The following is a 20,815-nucleotide window of genomic DNA, read 5'->3' on the forward strand; positions in this document are numbered from 1 at the left end:
CTACAATGACCGCGGCTGCTTGACCTTAATCTCCAAACTAGACCTTCCAAAACAGAGCATCCAGTGCAACATGTCGGCCATGGAACACTTCTGCAACAAGGATAAGAAGGCCTCAATTGAGACTGCTATACAACCTTGGAGACACCACGAGAATAGCATCACTCAAGTGTCTATTTATGAAGTGGACAAGAAAGACTGTCGCAAATTTGCACAACAGGCATCGATGGAGCCATAGCAATTTGGGATTTCAAGACTTTAGAGTCTTCTATCCAGGGTCTTCAAATAATGTGAAGCTGAGTGAACCTCCAGGATCTAGCATGACAAACTATGACTGACCACAGCTCTGTCATTTGCATGATGGGGAGGAAAGTCAGCTGCCAGGAAACACTGAGCACATAGCGTGCAGATATTGTTTGTGTGGTTTTGTTTGAATATAACTGGTGAACATTTTTTAAAGCAGTAGTAATTTTATTTTTTCTGTTTCATTCCATTCTTGACCTTGAAATCATTATCTAGCTACAGTGGTAAAAAGAGCATGGAACTGGCATAAAGAGATACACACAGCCCAATGAAATCAAATTGAAGTTTCAGAAATAGATCCTTCCAATGGTCAAATGACTTTTGATAAGCCTGTGAAACCCACCCAGCTTGGGCAGAACAGTCCGTTCAATAAATGGTGCTGAGAGAATTGGATATCCATAGCCAAAAGAAAGAAAAAGAATCCCTATGTCACACCTTATATAAAAATTAACTCAAAATTGATTAAAAAAAAAAAAACTAAACATAAAGGCAAGAACCAGAAAATTTCTGCAAGAAAATGTAGGAAAACATCTTCAAGACCCTGGTGGTAAGTGGTGAATTCTTAAAGGAGGTAAGAGGAGAAGTGAGATGGATTACTGATGCTTAGCGTATGGAGAAGTTTTAATTAACTTTAGTGTAAAAGTGTTGAAATGTATAGAGCTGATAGTAACACATTATAGTGTGTAACAGCTGTTTTATAAACGGAATGTGGCTGGAAAGATTAGTCTAAGGATGTAAATGTCAATGAGAAAACTAGAGAATAATCTAGGGACTGAATAGCACAGTAAACCCAGAGGTGGATGAGAACTGTGGTTGATGGTACAGATTCAACAGTACAGGCGGCGGACTTGGCCCAGTGGTTAGGGCGTCCGACTACCACATGGGAGGTCCTCAGTTCAAACCCCGGGCCTCCTTGACCTGTGTGGAGCTGGCCCATGCGCAGTGCTGATGCGCACATGCCATGCCACGCAGGGGTGTCCCCCACAGAGGAAAGCCCCACGCGCAAGGAGTGCGCCCCGTAAGGAGAGGCGTCCAGAGTGAAAGAAAGTGCAGCCTGCCCAGGAATGGCACCACACACACTGAGAGCTGACACAACAAGATGACGCAACAAAAAGAAACACAGATTCCTGTGCCACTCACAACAGCAGAAGCGGACAAAGAAGACGCAGCAAACAGACACAAAGAACAGACAACCAGGGCGGGGGGAGAAAGGGAGAGAAATAAATAAATAAATAAATATTAAAACAAAAAACAGTACAGATTTGTGAATTAGAGCAGATGTACATCACTTTTGCAGGGTAGTGGGAATGTGGAGAGGCATTGGAAAAATATAACCTGAATGACCTATGGACTGTGGTTAACAGCAATACTATAATTTTCATGCATCTATGCCAAAGATGTACTGGGTTGATAATGGGGGAGAATGGAAAAAGTGTGCCAAATGTATGCTATGGACCATAGTTAGTAGTAATAGTTTGATGATATTATCTCATAATCTGCAACAAATATCTCACAACAATGCAAGGTGTTGGTGGGTTGGTATACAGTACCCCTGTATGATGTTATGCATGTTTCCTTTGTAAGTTCCCAACTTTTATTATATACCTATTGTTTATGTATGTTCATGTATAAATGATATAAAAATAAAATAATAATAATAACAATAATAGGGTGGGTTGGAGAAAAAATACACCAAATGTAAGACATTTTGGTTAGTAGTAATATATTTATTTTTTTATTTCTCTCCCCTTCCCCCCACCAGTTGTCTGTGACCATTTGCTGTGTGTTCTTCTGTGTCTGCCTGTATTCTTGTCAGTGGTACTGGGAATCTGTGTCTCTTTCTGTTGCGTCATCTTGCTGCGTCAGCTCTCTATGTGTGAGGTGCCACTCCTGGACAGGCTACACTTTCTTTTGTATGAGCGGCTCTCCTTACGGGGCGCACTCCTTGCATGTGGGGCTACCCTATGCAGGACACCCCTGAATGGCATGGCACTCCTTGTGCGCATCAGTACTGCGCATGGGCCAGCTCACCACATGGGTCAGGAGGCCCTGGGTTTGAACCCTGGACCTCCCATGTGGTAGGCGGACATTCAATCCATTGAGGCAAGTCCACTTCCAATAGCAATATTTTGAGGATATTCTTTCATCATTAGTTAAAAATGTTTAACAGCAATGCAGGTATTGGGGTAGGGTGAAGTATGAGAGCCCTGTATTGTTATGTATGTCTGCTTTGTAAGTTCATAACAATAACTATACACTTATTGTTTACGTATGTTTATGTATGAATGACATACTTCAATAAATTTTTTAAAAACCTAAAAAAAAATTTTTATAGGGGAATGTAGCTATGGACTAAAGTAGATTTTTTATTATTTAGTAATGGAAGAACTTATAACATTTATACAAAGGCAGTGGTCACTAGAGGTTCTGAGGGGAAGGAGGGAGAAGAATAGGTATAACATGGGGCATTCTGGGGACACTGGAATTGTTCTGCAGGACATTGTAATGATGGATACAGGGCATTATACACTTTGCTAAAACCTATAAAATTGTGCGGTGCAAAGTGTAAACCACAATATAAACTACAGATGATGGTTAATAGTTAATAGCAATGCTTTAACATGTATTCACCAATTGTAACAAATGTACTACACTAATGTAAGATGTTAATAGGAGAAAGCGTGGGAGGGGCAAGGATGGATGAATCAACATAAGTGAATCTTTTTGTTGCTCTTGTAAATTAAATTTTTTTTCCTGTTTTCTTCCTCAGCTCATTACTAGTGCGTAGAAATGTTACTTATTATTGCATGTTGATCTTATATCCTTCCACTTTGCTAAACTCATTTATTAGCTCAAGTAGCTTTGCTGTAGATGTTTCAGATTTTAAAAATATAGAATCAAGTAACCTACAAACAGTGAGAGTTTTACTTCCTCTTTTCCAATTTTTTTATTTTTTTATTTTTACCTAATTGCTCTAGCTAGAACTTCTAGCACAATGTTGATTGACAGTGGTGACAGTGGGCATCCTTGTCTTGTTCCTGATCTCAGAGGGAAAGTTTTCAACCTCTCCAGATTGAGTATGATGTTTGCTGTGGGTTTTTCATAAAATACCCTTTATTATGTTGAGGATCTTTTCTCCTACACCTATCTTATGAAGAATTTTTATGAAGAAACGATGTTGAATTTTGTCAAATGCCTTTTCTGCATCAATCAAGATGATCATGTGGTTTTTTTACCTTCAATTTGTTAATGTGGTGTATTACATCAATTGCTTTTCTTATATTGAACCACCCTTGCATTCCAGGAATAAAACACTGGATTGTAATGTATAATTGTTTTGATATGCTATTGGATTCTATTTGCAAGTATTTTGTTGAGAATTTTTGCATCTATGTTCACTAGAGAGATTGCTCTGTGATTTCTTATCTTTATCTGACTTTGGTATTAGCGTGATGTTGGCTTCATAAAATACGTTGGGTAATTTTCCCTTCTCTTCAAATATATACCTATATTTAAAAAGAAGAAAGATCTAAAATCAAAGATTTAACTCAACAATTGGAGAAACTAGAAAAAGAACAGTAAACCAATCCCAAAGCAAGCAGAACAAAAGAAATATAACAGAGATTAGAGCAGAAATAAATGAAATTGAGAACAAGAAAACAATAGAGAATATCAACAAAACCAAAAGCTGGTTCTTTGAGAAAATCAATAAAATCAGCAAACTCTTAGCAAGACTAAAAAAAGAGAGAGAGAAGATGTAAGTAAATAAAATCAGAATGAAAAGAGGGACACTACGACTGACCCCACAAAAATAGAAAGTATCATAAGAGGATAATATGAGAAACTGTATGTCAACAGACTAGACAACCTAGATGAAATGGTCAGATTCCTAGAAATTCACAAGTGACTTACATTGACACTACAAGAAATACAGCAACTCAACATTAATGTTACTAATAAAGTAGTTTTAGTTGCTTAGCTAATAAACAAAAATGCCCAATTTGTTTTTAAAATGAAAACCGGGAAGCAGACTTGGCCCAATGGATAGGGCGTCCACCTACCACATGGGAGGTCCACGGTTCAAACCCTGGACCTCCTTGACCCGTGTGGAGCTGGCCCATGCGCAGTGCTGATGCGCGCAGGGAGTGCCGTGCCACGCAGGGGTGTCCCCGTGCTGGGGAGCCCCACACGCAAGAAGTGCACACCGTAAGGAGAGCCGCCCAGCGCGAAAGAAAGTACAGCCTGCACAGGAATGGCACCACACACATGGAGAGCTAACACAAGATGACGCAACCAAAAGAAACACAGATTCCCGTGCCACTGACGACAACAGAAGCGGACAAAGAGCATGCAGCAAATAGACACAGAGAACAGACAACTGGGGCAGGGGGGGAGAAGGGGAGAGAAATAATAAATAAATCTTAAAAAATAAATATATAAATATAGGCATATAAATTTTCCTCTCAGCATTGCCTTCACTATATCCCATAAGTTTTGTTATGTTGTATTCTAATGTTTTCATTCATCTCGAGATATCTACTTTCTCTTGCAATTTCTTCTTTGACCCACTGATCAAGAGTGTGTTGTTTAGTCTCCATTTACTTGCAAACTTTCCCTTTTCCAAACCTATTATTGATTTCCAGCTTCATTCCATTACGATCAGAGAAAGTGCCTTGTATAATTTCAATATTCTTGGATTTATTGAAAGCTGTGTTTTGTGGTCTATCCTGGAGAAAGATCCATGAGCACTTGAGAAATAACCTGCTGATTTGGGGTACAATGTTCATATATGTCTGTCAGGTCCAGCTCATTTATCATATTGTTCAAGTCTTCTGTTTCCCTGTTGGTCTTCTGTTAGTTGGTCTATCTATGGATGTGAGTGGCATGCTGAAGTCTCCAACTATTATTGTACAAACATCTATTTCTCCTTTCAGTTTTGACAGAGTTTGCCTCATGTATTGGGGCACCCTGGTTAGGTGCATAGATATTTATGACTGTTACTCCTTCCTGGTGGATTGTCCATTTTATTAATATAAATGGCCTTCTGCATCTCTTAAAACTTTTTTTACATTTAAAGTCTGTTATATCTGACATCAGTACAGCTACTCCTGCTCTCCTTTGGTTATTATTTTTTTGTGAAATATCTTTTCCCAACCTTTCACTTTCAATCCATTTGCATCCTTGGGTCTAAGGTGAGTTTCCTGCAGACAGTATATGGAAGGCTCATGTTTTCTTATTCATTCTGTCAGCCTATATCTTTTGATTGGGGAGTTTAATTCATTAACATTCAATGTTATTACTGTAAAGGAATTATTTATTTCAGTCTTTTTATTCTTTGGCTTTTTTTTTTCAGGTACCAAGACCAGGGATTGAACCCAGAACCTCGTACGTGGGAAGCTGGCATTCAACCACTGAGCTACATCAGCTCCCCTGATTTGGTCTTTTCATTTGCTTTGCTTGTTGTCTCTTTGTTTTTAGAAGGCACCAGGAACCAAACCTGGGACTTCCCATCAGGAAGCAAGCGCTCAACTGCTTGAGCCATATCTGCTCCGCTGTCCTTTGGCTTTCATATGTTATATCTTATTTTTTTTATCTTTTTTACCCTTTTGACTACCCTTTTTGATAGTCTTCACTTCCCCACCGTCCTCCAAGCCTCTCCCTCACATTTTCTTTTCTGGCTACAGAATCCCCTTTAGTGTTTCCTGCAGAGCTGGATTCTTACTTACGAACTCTCTTAGTTTCTGTTTATCTCTGAATATTTTAAGCTCACTGTCATATTTGAAGGACAGTTTTGCTGGATAAAGAATTCTTGACCGGCAGTTTTTCTCTTTCAGTGCCATATCATACCACCGCCTTCTTGCCTTTATGGTTTCTGAAGAAAAATCCACAGTCTTATTGGACATCCCTTGTATGTGATGCTTCATAATTCCCTTCTGCTTTCAGAATTTTCTCTTTATCTTTGGCATTTGGAATGCTGCAGTGTATGTCTTGGGTAGGTCTATTGGGTTTTTTCTAATTTTGGAGTACGCTGTGCTTCCTGGACACATATTTTCATTTTTTCATGGGAGGCGGGAAATTTTCAGCCCTATTTTCTCAAATACCCTTTCCCATCTTGTCTCCTTCTGGAACTCCCATAACACATATGTTGAAGCGCTTTGTGTTATCATTCAACTCCCTGAGCCCATTCACTGTTTTTTCCTCTACATCACTGATTCTTTCTTCCATGATTTCAAATCTGCTGTTGTGTACCTTATTGTATTTTTAATCTTTGTCTTTCATTCCCATAAACTGTTATTTTTCTATCCAAGATTTCAAATTCTTCTTTGTGTTCACTGTCTTTTTTTTTTTAAGATTTTTTCTTTATTTCTCTCCCCTTCCCCCCCGCCCCACCCCAGTTGTCTGTTCTCTGTGTTCATTCGCTGTGTGTCCTTCTGTGTCCACTTCTATTCTTGTTAGCGGCACTGGGAATCTATGTCTCTTTTTGTTGCGTCATCTTGCTGCATCAGCTCTCCTTATGTGCGGCACCACTCCTAGGCAGGCTGAACTTTCTTTCGTGCTGGGTAGCTCTCCTTATGGGGCGCACTCCTTGCACGTGGAGCTCCCCTACGTGGGGGACACCCCTGCATGGCACAGCACTCCTTGCGCGCATCAGCACTGCACGTGGGCCAGCTCCACATGGGTCATGGAGGCCCTCGGTTTGAACCGCGGACCTCCCATGTGGTAGGTGGACGCTCTATTCATTGAGCCAAGTCTGTTTCCCCACTACGTCTTTTTTTTTTTTAAGATTTATTAATTTCTCCCCTTTCCCCCCTACTCTGTTTTCTGCTCTCTTGTGTCCATTCACTATGTGTTCTTCTGTGTCCGCTTGCATTCATGGCAGCACTGTGAATTTGCATCTCATTTTGTTGCATCATCTTGCTGCATCACCTCTTCATGTGTGCGGCACCACTCCTGCATTTTTTGTATGGGGCAGCTCTCCTTGCGGGGTGCACTCCTTGTGCGTGGGGCTTCCCTATTCAGGGGACACCCCTGCATGGCATGGCACTCCTTGCGTGCAGCAGCACTGCGTGTAGGTCAGCTCACCACACGGGCCAGGAGGCCCTGGGTTTGAATCCTGGACCTCCCATGTGGTAGGTGGACGCTCTATCAGTTGAGCCAATCCTCTTCCCTCACTATGTCTTCTTAATGTCTTTTATTTCTTTAGTCATGTCCTTTAACTCCATGATATGATTTAGCAGATTTGTATGAACCTCACTGATTAGCTGTTTCAAGTCCTGTTTTTTAGCTAGAGTTGGATTAGTTCATTTGCCTGAGTCATACCTTCCTTTTTCTTGGTATGGCTTATAATTTTTTTGCTAATGTCTAAGCATCTGATTCTGATGCTGAATTTACTCTGATGTTTAATTTCTCTCTCTTGCCTAGGGATTTATTGTTAAGTAGTTGTGTGCAACCACTGTTCTCTGACTCATGGTTCAACTTGTTCTAGATATTTAGGATTGCTCTTGTTTAACTGCTCAAACCAGGGTTAAGGACCCAATGATGGAATGGAGGCCAGTTTCCAAGGGCCTTGAAGAGGGTGGCAGCAAAGGTACCTGCTTACATCTTTACTATTTTTTCCTCTTTTTCATGGACTTATCTGGTCTAGCCAGTGAATGGTGCTCTTTCGCAGACCTCTCAGCTCTGACCCCAGATGCTGGGGGGCATGCAGTCAGTGTAACTCCTCAGGTGGGTGAGGAGTGCAGAAGCAATGTACTCAGGGATGGTCAAGCCTCACAAACTTCCTCAGAGGCTGTTCTTCACCCTTGGCCAGCCACACCCACCCTCCCTTTGCCTCTTCAGCAACCAGCCTGGGGCAGTAAGGAGACTGTTTGAGAAGGCAAATTATCTTTAGCTCCCTAAAGGCTCTCAGGGCAAACAATGTCAGGGGCCCATCCAGCCTGGAAGTGTGCAAACCCTCCACTGCCAAAATCTCAATTTGCTGTGGGCTGTGTCCTTCCCTCTCCCCTTTTTTGGGAAAGAGGACCCCTGCAACCCCGTCAGTCTATAGCTACTGCAGTCCACAGCCACTGCAGCTCAAATATCCCTTCAACAAAACTCATATTAATGCTGCTGAAATAGAAAGCTGGGTTCAAGAATTAAGCAAATTTGCCAAGACCACAGATAAAGTCAAACAATACTTTGGGGAAGAATTTGAGAGACTACAATAGAAGTGCAAACTTCTCTACAGCCAAAAAGTGGGTCAGAGGCACGAAAATAAAAGGAAAAATAGATATAAAACGTCCTGCCCTTTGAACATACCAGGGTCTTCTTTACAATGATGATTCCCCACAAGCCAGTTTCAGATTATATCAATGTGAATATTATAATAACTGAATTTGAAAACAAATGCAACAATTCAAAGCTCAAAGAGTTAAACTACCACACAAGGCCACCTGCAAAACAAGATGAATGACTTCTGGCGACGGTATTTCAGAAGAACTCACAAGTGATTGTCATGACAACAAAAGAAATGGAGAGAGGGAAGAGTACATGTGTCAAATACTGGTCTGACGAATATGCTCTAAAAGAATATGGGGTCACACATGCTAGGAATATCAAAGAAAGTGTCACTCATGACTATACATTAAGATAACTTAAATGGGACAAGGGCTATATGGAGAAAATGGTCTGGCAATACCATTTTCAGACCTGGCCATACCACAGACTGCCCAGTGATCCCAAGGGCACTTGGAGGAAATGCACTATAAACAGGAGAGCATTATGGACACTGGGCCTGTGGTGGTTCACTGCAGTGCTGTAACTATCAAGACAGGAACATTCACTGTGATTGGCATCCTTATTGACATTATCAGAGAAAAAGGTATTGACTGTGACATTGATATGCTCAAACAGTTCAGATGGTGCAGTCTCAGAGGTCAGGGATGGTCCAAATAAAAGCACAGTACCGATTTATCTATAGAGCCATCCAGCATTATATTGAAACACTATAGTGCATGATATAAAAGAGCAAAAAAGCAAGAGCAAAGACATGAATATAGAAATACTGTTTCCTAGCAGACCATACAAGTGGAGATCAGAGTCCCCTCCCACCTTGCACCCCAATACCACCCTATGCAGAAATGAGAGAAGATAATACTAGAGGTCTATGAAAATGTGGGGCTGATGCAGCAGCTGAAAAGTTTTAGATAAGACCCACCAAAATTTCAGCACAGAAATAGATGTGACTTTCACCCTCTCCCTAAAAAGATCAAAAGATGCAAGAAAGTTTATGTCAAGAATGAATTTTAATTTGGAAGGTTTGAGCTGTGGTTGGCTACCATTTGGTAAGTGAAATTTGAAATCATTAAAGTCATTCTATACTAACTTAGCAATGCCTGATTTCTAATTACTCATTTTCTCAGATAAGAAGAAATCATCCCTACAAAACAGACAATGTTCCATTTTATAGAATTTTGTTTTAAATTGAGACAGCAGTTAAATCATTCTCTATAATTTACAGATGATGGTAACTCAAATTCTAGGAATTAGCATTTTTTTTCCTTTTTATAACCTTAACAAATTAAAGTGTTTTTTTCTCTTTGTAGGGAATGATAGGGCACTTGCAAGAAGAGAAATGATTTGAGAAAATTAAGTAACAGTATCTACAGAAGTGGGAACAATTTCATTTACCATCACTTATCCAGCATTGGATAATTCACATAGATGGCATCTTTTTTTACCTAAATGGTAATTAAGTCAGTGCCCCAAGACTGTGAGAAGTTGACATTGGAGAAAAATCACGGAAATTTATCAGTTAGGATAAGAGGTGTTTTTTCCTTATTAGCAGATGACCAATTACCACTCAGCCTTTTGACCAGAAGGTTGTGATGGGAAAATGTTTGTCACATTTTCTTTGTAATGAAGAAATAATCTTGTATTTACATAAAAAGTTATTATGGATTACCAGTGTTTTGGCTCTCAATTGTTGCTGGGAAACCACCCCAAAACTCAGCTGCTTGAAACAACACCTTTTTGCTCACTATTCTTTAGTCTCTGCTGGGCTCAGTAGAGTAGTCTTGCTGATGGTCTCGCATGGAGTCGGAAGGTTGACTGCCAGAGACAATGAGGCTTGTCTCTCTCTGCAAGTGGTCCTCAGAGTCTCTCCTTCTCCCTGTGGCCTCTCCAGCAATATAGCTAGACCTTCATACATGGCAGCTCAGAGCTCCCAAGAACACAAAAGCAGAAGCGGCCTAGCCTTCCTAGGATTTAGGCCCAGAACTGTCCCGTCACTTTTACTGCACTCCACTTATGAAAGCAATTCACAGACCCAGTCCAGGTACAAGAAAGGCACTCCAAAAGGGCATGAGTATTGGGAGGCATGGTTCATTGGGGGCCACCAGTTGAACAGACAGCTACAACCAGTGCCATGGAAAAACAACTAACATCAGCAAAAATAGAAGTTGCTACTTTGGAGTTGAGAAGCTCAAGTTGCTTGAACTGGTTTAAGTAGGATATCAAACAGAAATAGAGGGCTTTTAAGAAGTTTCCTGAACCAGTTCTACCACATCTGACCATATTTTCTGCATCTTCACTTGGGAAAACTGGTCTCATAATGATAAATGTGTTAGGGGACAGAACATTTGACAGTAGAACTGCCCAATTGCCACAGCATCCCGTTAGTGAATGTGATGATTTCTTAATGCCACTGATTTGCAGTTGGCTGGAGTGAAAAGCAGTAGTCCTAACAAGGCTGCTAACCTTTATCCAGCAGTAGCTCATTTTTGCTTTAACCAAGCAGTAATATCTGCTAATGTTCTACCTTAAGTGCTTTTCCTGAAGACACTCTCTTTGCCTTGTGCATTGATTTATCATTCAGTGAGTGTATTTCAATTAAAGTATTATTGGTTGTCTTTGTAAAGATAATAAAAAGCTATGACATCTTTGCATTTCAAAAAAAAAAAAAAGAAGTATGGGAGCTATATTATCCAGTGGTGGTATGAGTATTGGCAGAATATTTTCTGGAAATAAACTGACTCTATTTAATAAGGGCTTTATAATTGGTCATGTCCCTTGATCCAGTGCTCCTTACTCTTGGTAATCTATTCTAGATAAAAATAAGGCAAAAAAATATGCAAATATAGGGTGTCCGCCTACCACATGGGAGGTCCACAGTTCAAACCCCAGGCTTCCTTGACCCGTGTGGAGCTGGCCCACGCGCAGTGCTGATGCTGCTGATGCGCACAAGGAGTGTCCTGCCACACAGAGGTGTCCCCTGAGTAGGGGAGCCCCACGCACAAGGAGTGTACCCCATAAGGAGAGCCACCCAGCACAAAAGGAAGTGTAGCCTGCCCAAGAATGGCACCACACACACAGAGAGCTGATACAACAAGATGACACAACAAAAAGAAACAGATTCCCAATGCCGCTGATAAGGATAGAAGCGGTCACAGAAGAATACACAGTGAATGGACACAGAGAACAGACAACTGGGGGGGAAGGGGAGAGAAATTTTTTTTAAAAATGCAAATAGGTTGTATTTCAAAATGTTTTTTCTAACAGTGAAAAAGTTAAGACAACCAAACTGTCTACATAAAGGGCATATATAATTATAAATATCAGATGGACATTAAAGTGTTTTGCAAGAAGAATCAATGATATGAAAAGGTATTTTCAATATAATATTGAGTGGAAAATGTTATAAAACATCATATATATTGGGCATTCAATTGCCAAAAAAAGATTTACAGCACAATATCTTTAAAAAGAACACCAAAAATAAATAATGCTTATCTGAATTATGGTATTAGAAATTTTCTGGGTTTCTTTCATAAATTTTCTGTTCTGATTTTTCTAAAAAGAGAAAATATTATCTTTATAATTTGTAAAATAATCTAATAAAAGTTTTATTTTCTTAAAAAAAAACTTATATTGAGTGAAATAAGTCAGATGCAAAAGGACAAATATTGTAATATTCCAATTATATAAGATACTTAGAATAAACAAATTCATAGAGACAGAAGGCAGAATAGCAGTTACCAGGGACTGGGGGAGGGAAGAATGGGGAGTTATTAATTAACGGTTCCTTAGCTTTTGTTAAGGGCAACAAAAATGGTAAATTTTATGTTTATATATGTTACCACAATTATTTTTTAATTGAAAGTCTGTTTCCTAAAAAACCTTGATGAGGTACCTATATAATTCCTCGAATAAAATGATTTGAAGTTTAATTCACAGTATTTAGGTTTTGTAGAACATTGATTTGCTTCAGCTGCTTTCACTGTAGTGGATTCTGGGATATAGAATCTTAATATTATATTTATTCCACATTTTTCAAAGTATACCTCTTCATGCCCAAGTTATCATTTTGATTAACGTTTTAGTTTGCTAAAAGCTGCAGAAAGCAATATATCAGAAATGGGTTGGCTTTTACAATGGGGATTTATTAGCTTAAAAGCTTACAGTGCTGAGGCCATTAAAATGTTCAAATCAAGATATCAGGTGATGCTCACTTTCCAAAGACCAGCTGTAAGCAATCCTGGACTCCTCTGCAAAATAGGAAGGAACATGGCAGCATCTCCCTTCTCCTGCTGGTCTCCTTGCATTCAGCTTCCTGGTTTCCATGGCTTCCTTTCTCAGCTTCTGTGGGTTTCTCTCTGCTCTTGTATCTTTCTCTTTCAATATTCTCCCAGAAGAGGAGTGAAACCCACCCTGGGTCATACCTTACTGAAGTTATCTAGTTAAAAGGCCCTTAGCTAAAGTAATCTAATCAAAAGTTCCCACTTACAATAGATTCACACCCACAGGAATGGATTAACTCTAAAGACATGATTTTCTGGGGTCCGCAAAACGTCAAAGTGTCACAACATCTTATTCATTTGGGGAAAAAATCTGAAAAAGGGCAGCTTCTTTCCCTACAACATTTCAGGCTTTTTCAATTCACCTCTTTCTCCTTGTTGATCAGAATTCACACCCACTGGAATCTTTCCATTCATTGCTGTTTCTTCTGAGAAACTTAAAAGGTATGTGTGTGTGTGTGTGTGTGTGTGTGTAACCAGCAGATTTCAGGATAGCTAAAATCTTTCAACATAACTCTTATTTTTGTGCCAGTTATAAAACCTGTATAGGACAGCAACATCCATATTCTCTTTTTTACTAAAAAATCTGTAGCACAATTTACAGATCTTTTTCTCATTCTTTTTATTCTAACTTACATGCTTTCTGTACCACTGCTGGCTCCAAACAAGTACATAACCAATATATGCACTATTCACTGCTTAAATCTTTATTAGAATGTTTTGAAAAAAGACATATTTCCAATCAAAGGATGATCCTATCCTAGCGAATTTCAGTATGACTCACATTATTGCCATTTCTTCCTGGAATGAATGGCACTCTGACTACATGTTCAGTTACTGTGCTTCTTGAAATTGTTTGGTATTTCCTTCACTAGTTTGATTAGCGCTCTATGCACTCTTTTCAAGAGCATCCAACTCCACAGTTCCCTCTTTATAAAATTTAGTACCCAATCTTAGTCATGTTTTGTCAGTTCCTGTTGAAAACTATTTTTCCAGATTCCTATGATAAGTGAATAATTTAGAACAAAGCTGATCATTACCTGGGAAGATAAGAATTGAGGAAATGGGTCATGACCTGAGTAGTACATACGCTTATTAGCAACAAAAGATGGAAGGACATATCTCAGGGATGACCCCCAGAAATTCAGACTGGAAGGGGATCAAGGTCAATAGCAAGCATCAAGAGATTCAAGAAAACATAAATCACTCTCCCAAAAAGTGGGAAAGCCCAGTGATGGACATTTCAAGTGGGTGTTTCTCAGAAACCCAAAGGCTACATCAAGGAAGTCTAATTAAAGAAACTATAGTGTAAGCCCCAAAACGAGGGTTCAGGTTCAGGGGCAGGCATCTGGACCTTGGGAAGGGGAACTAGCAAGAGCAGACTAGGACCTCATTGTTATCAGAAAGTTGGAGTTTTAGTTTGATTACCTGAAGAGCCCAAGCAAAGGATTCTTTTTTTTTTTAAAGATTTATTTATTTAATTGCCCCCTCCCCCAGTTGTCTGTTCTCTGTGTCTATTTGCTGCATCTTCTTTGTCCGCTTCTGTCGTCATCAGCGGCACGGGAAATGTGGGCGATGCCATTCCTGGGCAAGCTGCACTTTCTTCCGCACTGGGCGGCTCTCCTCACAGGGCGCACTCCTTGCGCATGGGGCTCCCCTACGCAGGGGACACCCCTGCGTGGCATGGCACCCCTTGCGCGCATCAGCACTGCGCATGGGCCAGCTCCACATGGGTCAAGGAGGCCCAGGATTTGAACCGCGGACCTCCCATGTGGTAGACAGACGCCCTAACCACTGGGCCAAGTCCGTTTCCCGCAAAGGATTCTTTACATGAGGTATCTACCTGAAATATATCAAAGTATCTTCTAACTGTAGATTTTCACTAACTTCTAACTGAAATTTAGCATTTCCTTCAACTATGAACCTAGGTGCCACACACACACAAATTGCAATTGGATTGGCAGTACCTGTGAGTCTGCTATCATTAACAATCACAAATCTTTTCAAATCACATTATAGCTGCTGTAGGTCTCTCAAACTATACCTTACATTCATCACATTCAAAATTATGATATTTATTAGACCTCCTGCTAGATCATGTGCATTAATTTCCTAACTGCTAAAAAAAAAAAAACACCATACAATGGGTTGACTTAACAGGAGGAATTGATTAGCTCACATTTTTAGAGGCTAGAAGGCCTGCTTCCTCTGGGGATGGTTTCTTCTGGCTGGCCAGCAATCTTGAGGTCCCTTGACTGTCACATGACCATGCACATGGCGCCTTCTCCTTTTTTTTCCAGGTTCCACTGACTTCTAGCTTCTGGCTGATCCTTGAGGCTTCCCCTCTCTATAGGCTAAATTTTATTCTATTTTAAAGGACTCCAGTAACCCAGATTAAGTCCCAACCTGATTCAAGTAGGCCACATCTTAACTGAAGTAACATCTTCAAGGGATCCTATTTATAACGGGTCCACACCCACAAGAATGGAATAACATTAAGGATGTGGTTTTTTTGAGGTGCAAAATTGAATCCCCAACAATCTTGTTATTGATATGTTAAATATTTTCATTTTAAAAAATATTTTTATGACTATTTCACATATCTGGTTTCCTTTGAAATCCTATATATTTTATTTTCTGTATTAAAATATTATTCTAGGAAAGAGTTTGCAGGCTTCATCAGGCTGCTACAGGGGTTTTTGTCCTAGGTAAAGAATCAATGAAGAGGGAAGCGGACATGGCTCAATTGATAAAGTGTCCGCATACCATATGGGAGGTCCAAGGTTCAAATCCAGGGCCTCCTAGCCCGTGTGGTGAGCTGGCCCACTTGCAGTGCTGATGTACACAAGGAATGCCATGCCATGCAGGGGTGTCCACCACATAGGGGAGCCCCACACCCGAGGAGTGCGCCCCTCAAGGAGAGGTGCCCCATGCAAAAAAAGCACAGCTTGCCTGGGAGTGGTGCTGCACAAATGGAGAGCTGACACAGCAAGATGACACAACAAAAAGAGACACAGATTCCTAGTGCTGCTGACAAGAATACAAGCGGACACAGAAGAACACAAAGTGAATGGACACAGAGAGCAGACAAGTGGGAGGAGGAGGAGGGGAGAGAAATAAACAAAAATCTTTAAAAAAAGATACTAATTAATAAAAATTGGCTAAAATTATTTTTTTTTTAAATCAAGAGGGAAGTAGACATGGCTCAACTGGTAGAGCATCTGCCTATCATACAGGAGGTCCAGGTTTCAAACCAAGGCCTCCTGGCCTGTATGGTGAGCTGGCCCACACACAACACTGCCATGCTAAAGGAGTGCTGTGCCACACAGGGGAGTCCCCTGCGTAGGGGAGCCCCACACACAAGCCCTGCATTGAGCCACCCGATGCAAAAAAAGCACAGCCCGCACAGGAGTGGCGCTGTACACACGGAGAGCTGACGTAGCAAGATGACACAACAAAAAGAGACAGATTCCTGGTGCCACCAAGAATGCAAGCAGACACAGAGGAACACACAGTAAATGGATAGAGAGAGAGAGCAGACAATGGGGGTGGGGGGGGAAGAGGAGACAAATAAAAAATAAATCTTAAAAAAAAAACCCATTGAGAAAATTGCAAGACATGAAGATTCAGTGTTGAGTCTCCAGCAATGACAACAAGACAAATTATTGAAACTAAATTACATAGCTATTTACAAAGTGCTTTCATTTTCTTTATCTCAGGTACACAATATTATTTCAAACTTTTAATAATTTCTTTGTAACTCTATTTTTTTTTTTTTTTGCAAGGCCAGGTGTATTAGTCAGCCAAAGGGGTGCTGATGCAAAATACCAGAAATTGGTTGGCTTTTATAAAGGGTATTTATTTGGGGTAGGAGCTTACAGATACCAGGCTATAAAGCATAAGTTATTTCCTTCACAAAAGTATATTTTCCCATGTTGGAGCAAGATGGCTACTGACATCTGCCAAGGGTTCAGACTTCCTGGGTTCCTCCCTTCCAGGGTCTTGCTTCTCTCTGAGTTCAGGGTTCCTCTCTTCTTGGGACTTTAGCTTAAGGCTTCAGCATCAAACGTCAACATCAAAACTCCAACATCAAAAACCCCTGAATCTATCCTTTCTATGCCTTTTATCTGTGAGTCCCCACACACCAAAGGGTGGGGAGTCAATGCCCTACTGGCACAAGAGGTTTACATAATTACTCAAGTAAACCTATGAATACAATATAACCTAATATGCCCAGAGGAAAAGATCAGTTTACAAACAAAATCCAATTATTTCTTTTTGGAATTCATCAATATCAAACTGCTACACCAGGTTAGAGTTAATATAATCAATTACTGAAAAATAGCATAGCAACAAACATTTATAATTATAAATAATTCAAATATAATAAATATTAATTATAATATAACCTTGATTTTCACATTATAGCTCTAACTACTGGACATAATAATCTGTAAGAATGAAATTAATTATTGCTTATTTAACTTCCATTTAGGCCATAATCCCTTCTAGATAATCAAATTCCTATTGGGGAATTCTTCACATCTTATTGGAATGAATTACAGCAGATAACAATTTGCTAACTCATAACTTTATAAGGCAGAAAAACTCAAAATCTTGTTCAACATTAGTCATGCTAAATCATTATTGATCCAGATAAATTACAGAATTGATCACAGGAAAAATGTGCCAGTTGCACTGAGTAATTATTGTTCCTATACTATAGTATTGTTATTTTATATTTACCTGGTCTACTCCAGCTCTTTTTTGGTTACTATTTGCATGGAATACCTTTTTGCAACCTTTCACTTTCAACCTGGCTGTGTCCTTAAGTCTGAGGTGGGTCTCTTGTAGATAAGATATTGATGGCTTATATTTTTTTGTCCATTCTATCACTCTATGTCTTTTGATTACAGAGTTCAATCCGTTACTTCATCCATTTGTCCTTCAGCTCTCTGTTGCCATATCATACTATTGTCTGTCTTCTTATCCTTCAGTTTATCCTTCCTAAAAATCTTCATTTCAAAACTCTTTTCCAAATCTCTTGCCCTTGACTTTCCTTTCAGGCTGAAGCCTCCTTTTAGTATCTCTTGCAAATCTTGTCTTTTGGTAACATATTCTATCGGTTTTTGTCTGTGAAGACTTTGAACTCACCCTCATTTCTGAAGGACAGCTTTGCTTGATACAGAATTCTTGGCTGGCAGTTTTTTTCTTTCAGTACCTTAAATACATCAAATGACTTTCTTCTTTCCTTCATGGTTTCTGATAAGGCCAGCACTTAAACTTATCGAGTTTCTCTTGTATGTGATGCTTTGCTTTTCTCTGACTGCTTTCAGAATTCTCTCTTTCTCTCTCATATTTGTTATTTTGAATAGTAGGTGTCTCACGGTAGGTCTGCTCGGATTTATTCTGTTTAGGGTGCATCGTCCTTCTTGGATAACGATATTTACGTCCTTCATAAGAGAGTTGGGAGGTTTTTAGTAACTCTTTCCTCAAATATTCTTTCTGCCCCTTTTCCATTCTCTTCTCCTTCTGAGATACCAATAATGCAAATGTTTGAGCATTTTGCATTGTTATTAGATTCCGAGACTCTGTTCCATTTTCTCCATTCTCTTCTCTTTCTGTTCTCCTGTTTTCTCCAATTCTAACATTCTGTCTTCGAAACCACTAATTCTGTCTTCAAGCAATTCAAATCTGTTCTTATGTACCTTTACTGTATTTTTGTTTGTTTTTAAAGTTATTCTTTACTTTTGATTTTTTTAAATTTATTTATCCCCCTCCCCCTTGTCTGCACTTGCTGTCTGCTCTCTTGGTCTATTTGCTGTGTGCTGCATCTGCTCATCTTCTCTTCAGGAGGCATCAGGAACTGAACCAGGGACCTCCCACATGGGAGAGAGGTACTCAATTGCTTGTGCCACCTCAGATCTCTACTTTGGTGTGTCGCTGTCTTTCCTCTTTTGTGTCTCCTTATTGGTGTCATCTTGTTGTGTCAGCTTGCCATGTCTGCCCATTGCACCAGCTCGCTGTCTTTTTGTCTTCTCCAGGAGGCACCAGGAACAGAACCTGGCACCTCCCATGTGGTAGGCAGGAGCTCAACTACCTGAGCCACATCCACTTTCCTCTGTGTTTTTTTCTTCCCCTCCCCTTCCCCTGCCCTGCTGTTTTTGCTGTCTGTGTCAATTCGCTGCGTGATCTTTTGTGTCTATTTCTCTTTTTGTCTTCTCATCTTTCTCCTCTAGGATTCACCAGGATTTGATCCTGGGGACCTCTGATATGGAGAGAGGCTCCCTGTCAATTGCGCCACCTCAGTTCCTGGTCTCTGCTGCACTTAATCTTGACTCTCCCCTTCATCTCTCTTTTTATGCGTCAACATTTTGCTGCATGACTCACTTGCATGGACTGTGGCTCATCGCATGGGCACTCAACTTGCCATGTGGGCACTGGCTCACTACATGGACACCAGCTCACCACATGGGCACTGGTTCACCACGTGGGCACTGGTTCACCATGCAGGGATACCGTCTCTTCCTCTTTTTCACCAAGAGGCACCAGGGATTGAACCTGGGTCCTCCTATATGGTAGACAGAGGTCCTATCACTTGAGCCACATCTGCTTCTCTCTGATTTATTTTTGTTGTTAAATATTTTTTTATTTATTTCTTCCCCCCTCCCTCTACTGTCTGCTCTTTGTGTCCATTCACTGTGTGTTCTTCTATGTCTGCTTGTATTTTTAGTAAGTGGCTCCGGGAATTGATTCTGGGACCTTCCAGAGTGGGAGAGAGGTGATCATTCTCTTGTGTCACCTCAGCTCCTGGGTATGCTAAGTCTCTTATTGTTTTTCATCTGTGTCTCTTTTTGTTGCATCATCTTGCTGCATCACCTCTCCACGTTGGCTGGGACTCCAGCACAGGACAGCAGTCCTGTGCGGGGCAGCACCCCTGCATGGGGCGGCACTCCCGCATGGATTGGCACTCGGCGTGAGCCAGGTCACCACACAGACCAGCTTGCCTTCACCAGGAAGCCCTGGATATCAAACCCTGAACCTCCTATATGGTAGATGGGAGCCCAATTGCTTGAGTCACATCCATTTCCCTAATGTATTTTTAATCTCATCCATCGTGTCTTTCATTCCCATAAAGTCTGTTAGTTTTCTTTGTAAGCTTTCAAATTGTTCTTTACGCTCTCCTAGTGTCTTCTTAATATTCTTTATTTCTTTAGTCATATTTTCTTTAAATTCTTTGAAGTGATTTAGGAGAATTGTGTGATTATCACTGTTTAATTGTATTAAATGCTGTATCTCTTCAGGATTTTTGGTTTGTTCTTTTGGCTGGGCCATCTCTTCCTGTTTTCTAGTATGGCTTGTAATTTTTTGCTGGTATCTAGGCATCTGAATGTGTTGGTGAATTTACTCTGATGGCTAATCTCTCTCTCTTCCCTATTTTTTTTTTTCCATAGCTCTTCTTTGATATTTGGTTCAAATTATTCTCAGTCTTTAAAACTGCCCAGCTTAAGTTTTCAAAATTGGGCCAGGGACTCAGAAGTGGTACACAGACTTTCTCCCAAGGGTTGGATACAGAGACCGTTAAGACGCTAGTCAACATACTTTTCCATGGAGTTATTTTAGTCTCAGCTTTCCTGTGTTCCTGTATTGAATGTCTAGATTGGAGATTCAAAGCGGGCTCTGCTGGCCAAATTCACTGAAGAAAAGCATGCCGACCTCCCCTCCCTTTTCCCTTGAAACAACTGGTAAGGGAGGAAGATGTCTGCTCCCCTCTCAATTGTCTGCAGTGAGCCAGGGGTTTTACCCCCAGCTTAATATCTTGCGGATGGGGCAGGGGAGCCCTTCCCAGCAACCACAGGGAAGGGACTTGGTAACTCACGTTTGTTGTTTCAGATTCTTTGTCTCTCTGTCCCTCACCCTCCTCGGAGTTGAGTAGTACTGTCCTGGTCTGCTGATCCCCA

General features: G+C 40.4%; 1 protein-coding gene and 1 pseudogene across 2 annotated transcripts in view; one reads left to right on the forward strand and one right to left on the reverse strand.

The window, feature by feature from the left end:
- The window catches only part of TBCE (tubulin folding cofactor E), a 120,744-nt gene that overhangs the window by 88,916 nt on the left and 11,013 nt on the right, over positions 1–20,815 (reverse strand). The window lies entirely within an intron of this gene.
- On the forward strand, positions 71–9,489 carry LOC101440839 (tyrosine-protein phosphatase non-receptor type 11-like; annotated as a pseudogene).

Source organism: Dasypus novemcinctus, chromosome 13, assembly GCF_030445035.2.
Source record: "Dasypus novemcinctus isolate mDasNov1 chromosome 13, mDasNov1.1.hap2, whole genome shotgun sequence".
NCBI classification, from domain to species: domain Eukaryota; kingdom Metazoa; phylum Chordata; class Mammalia; order Cingulata; family Dasypodidae; genus Dasypus; species Dasypus novemcinctus.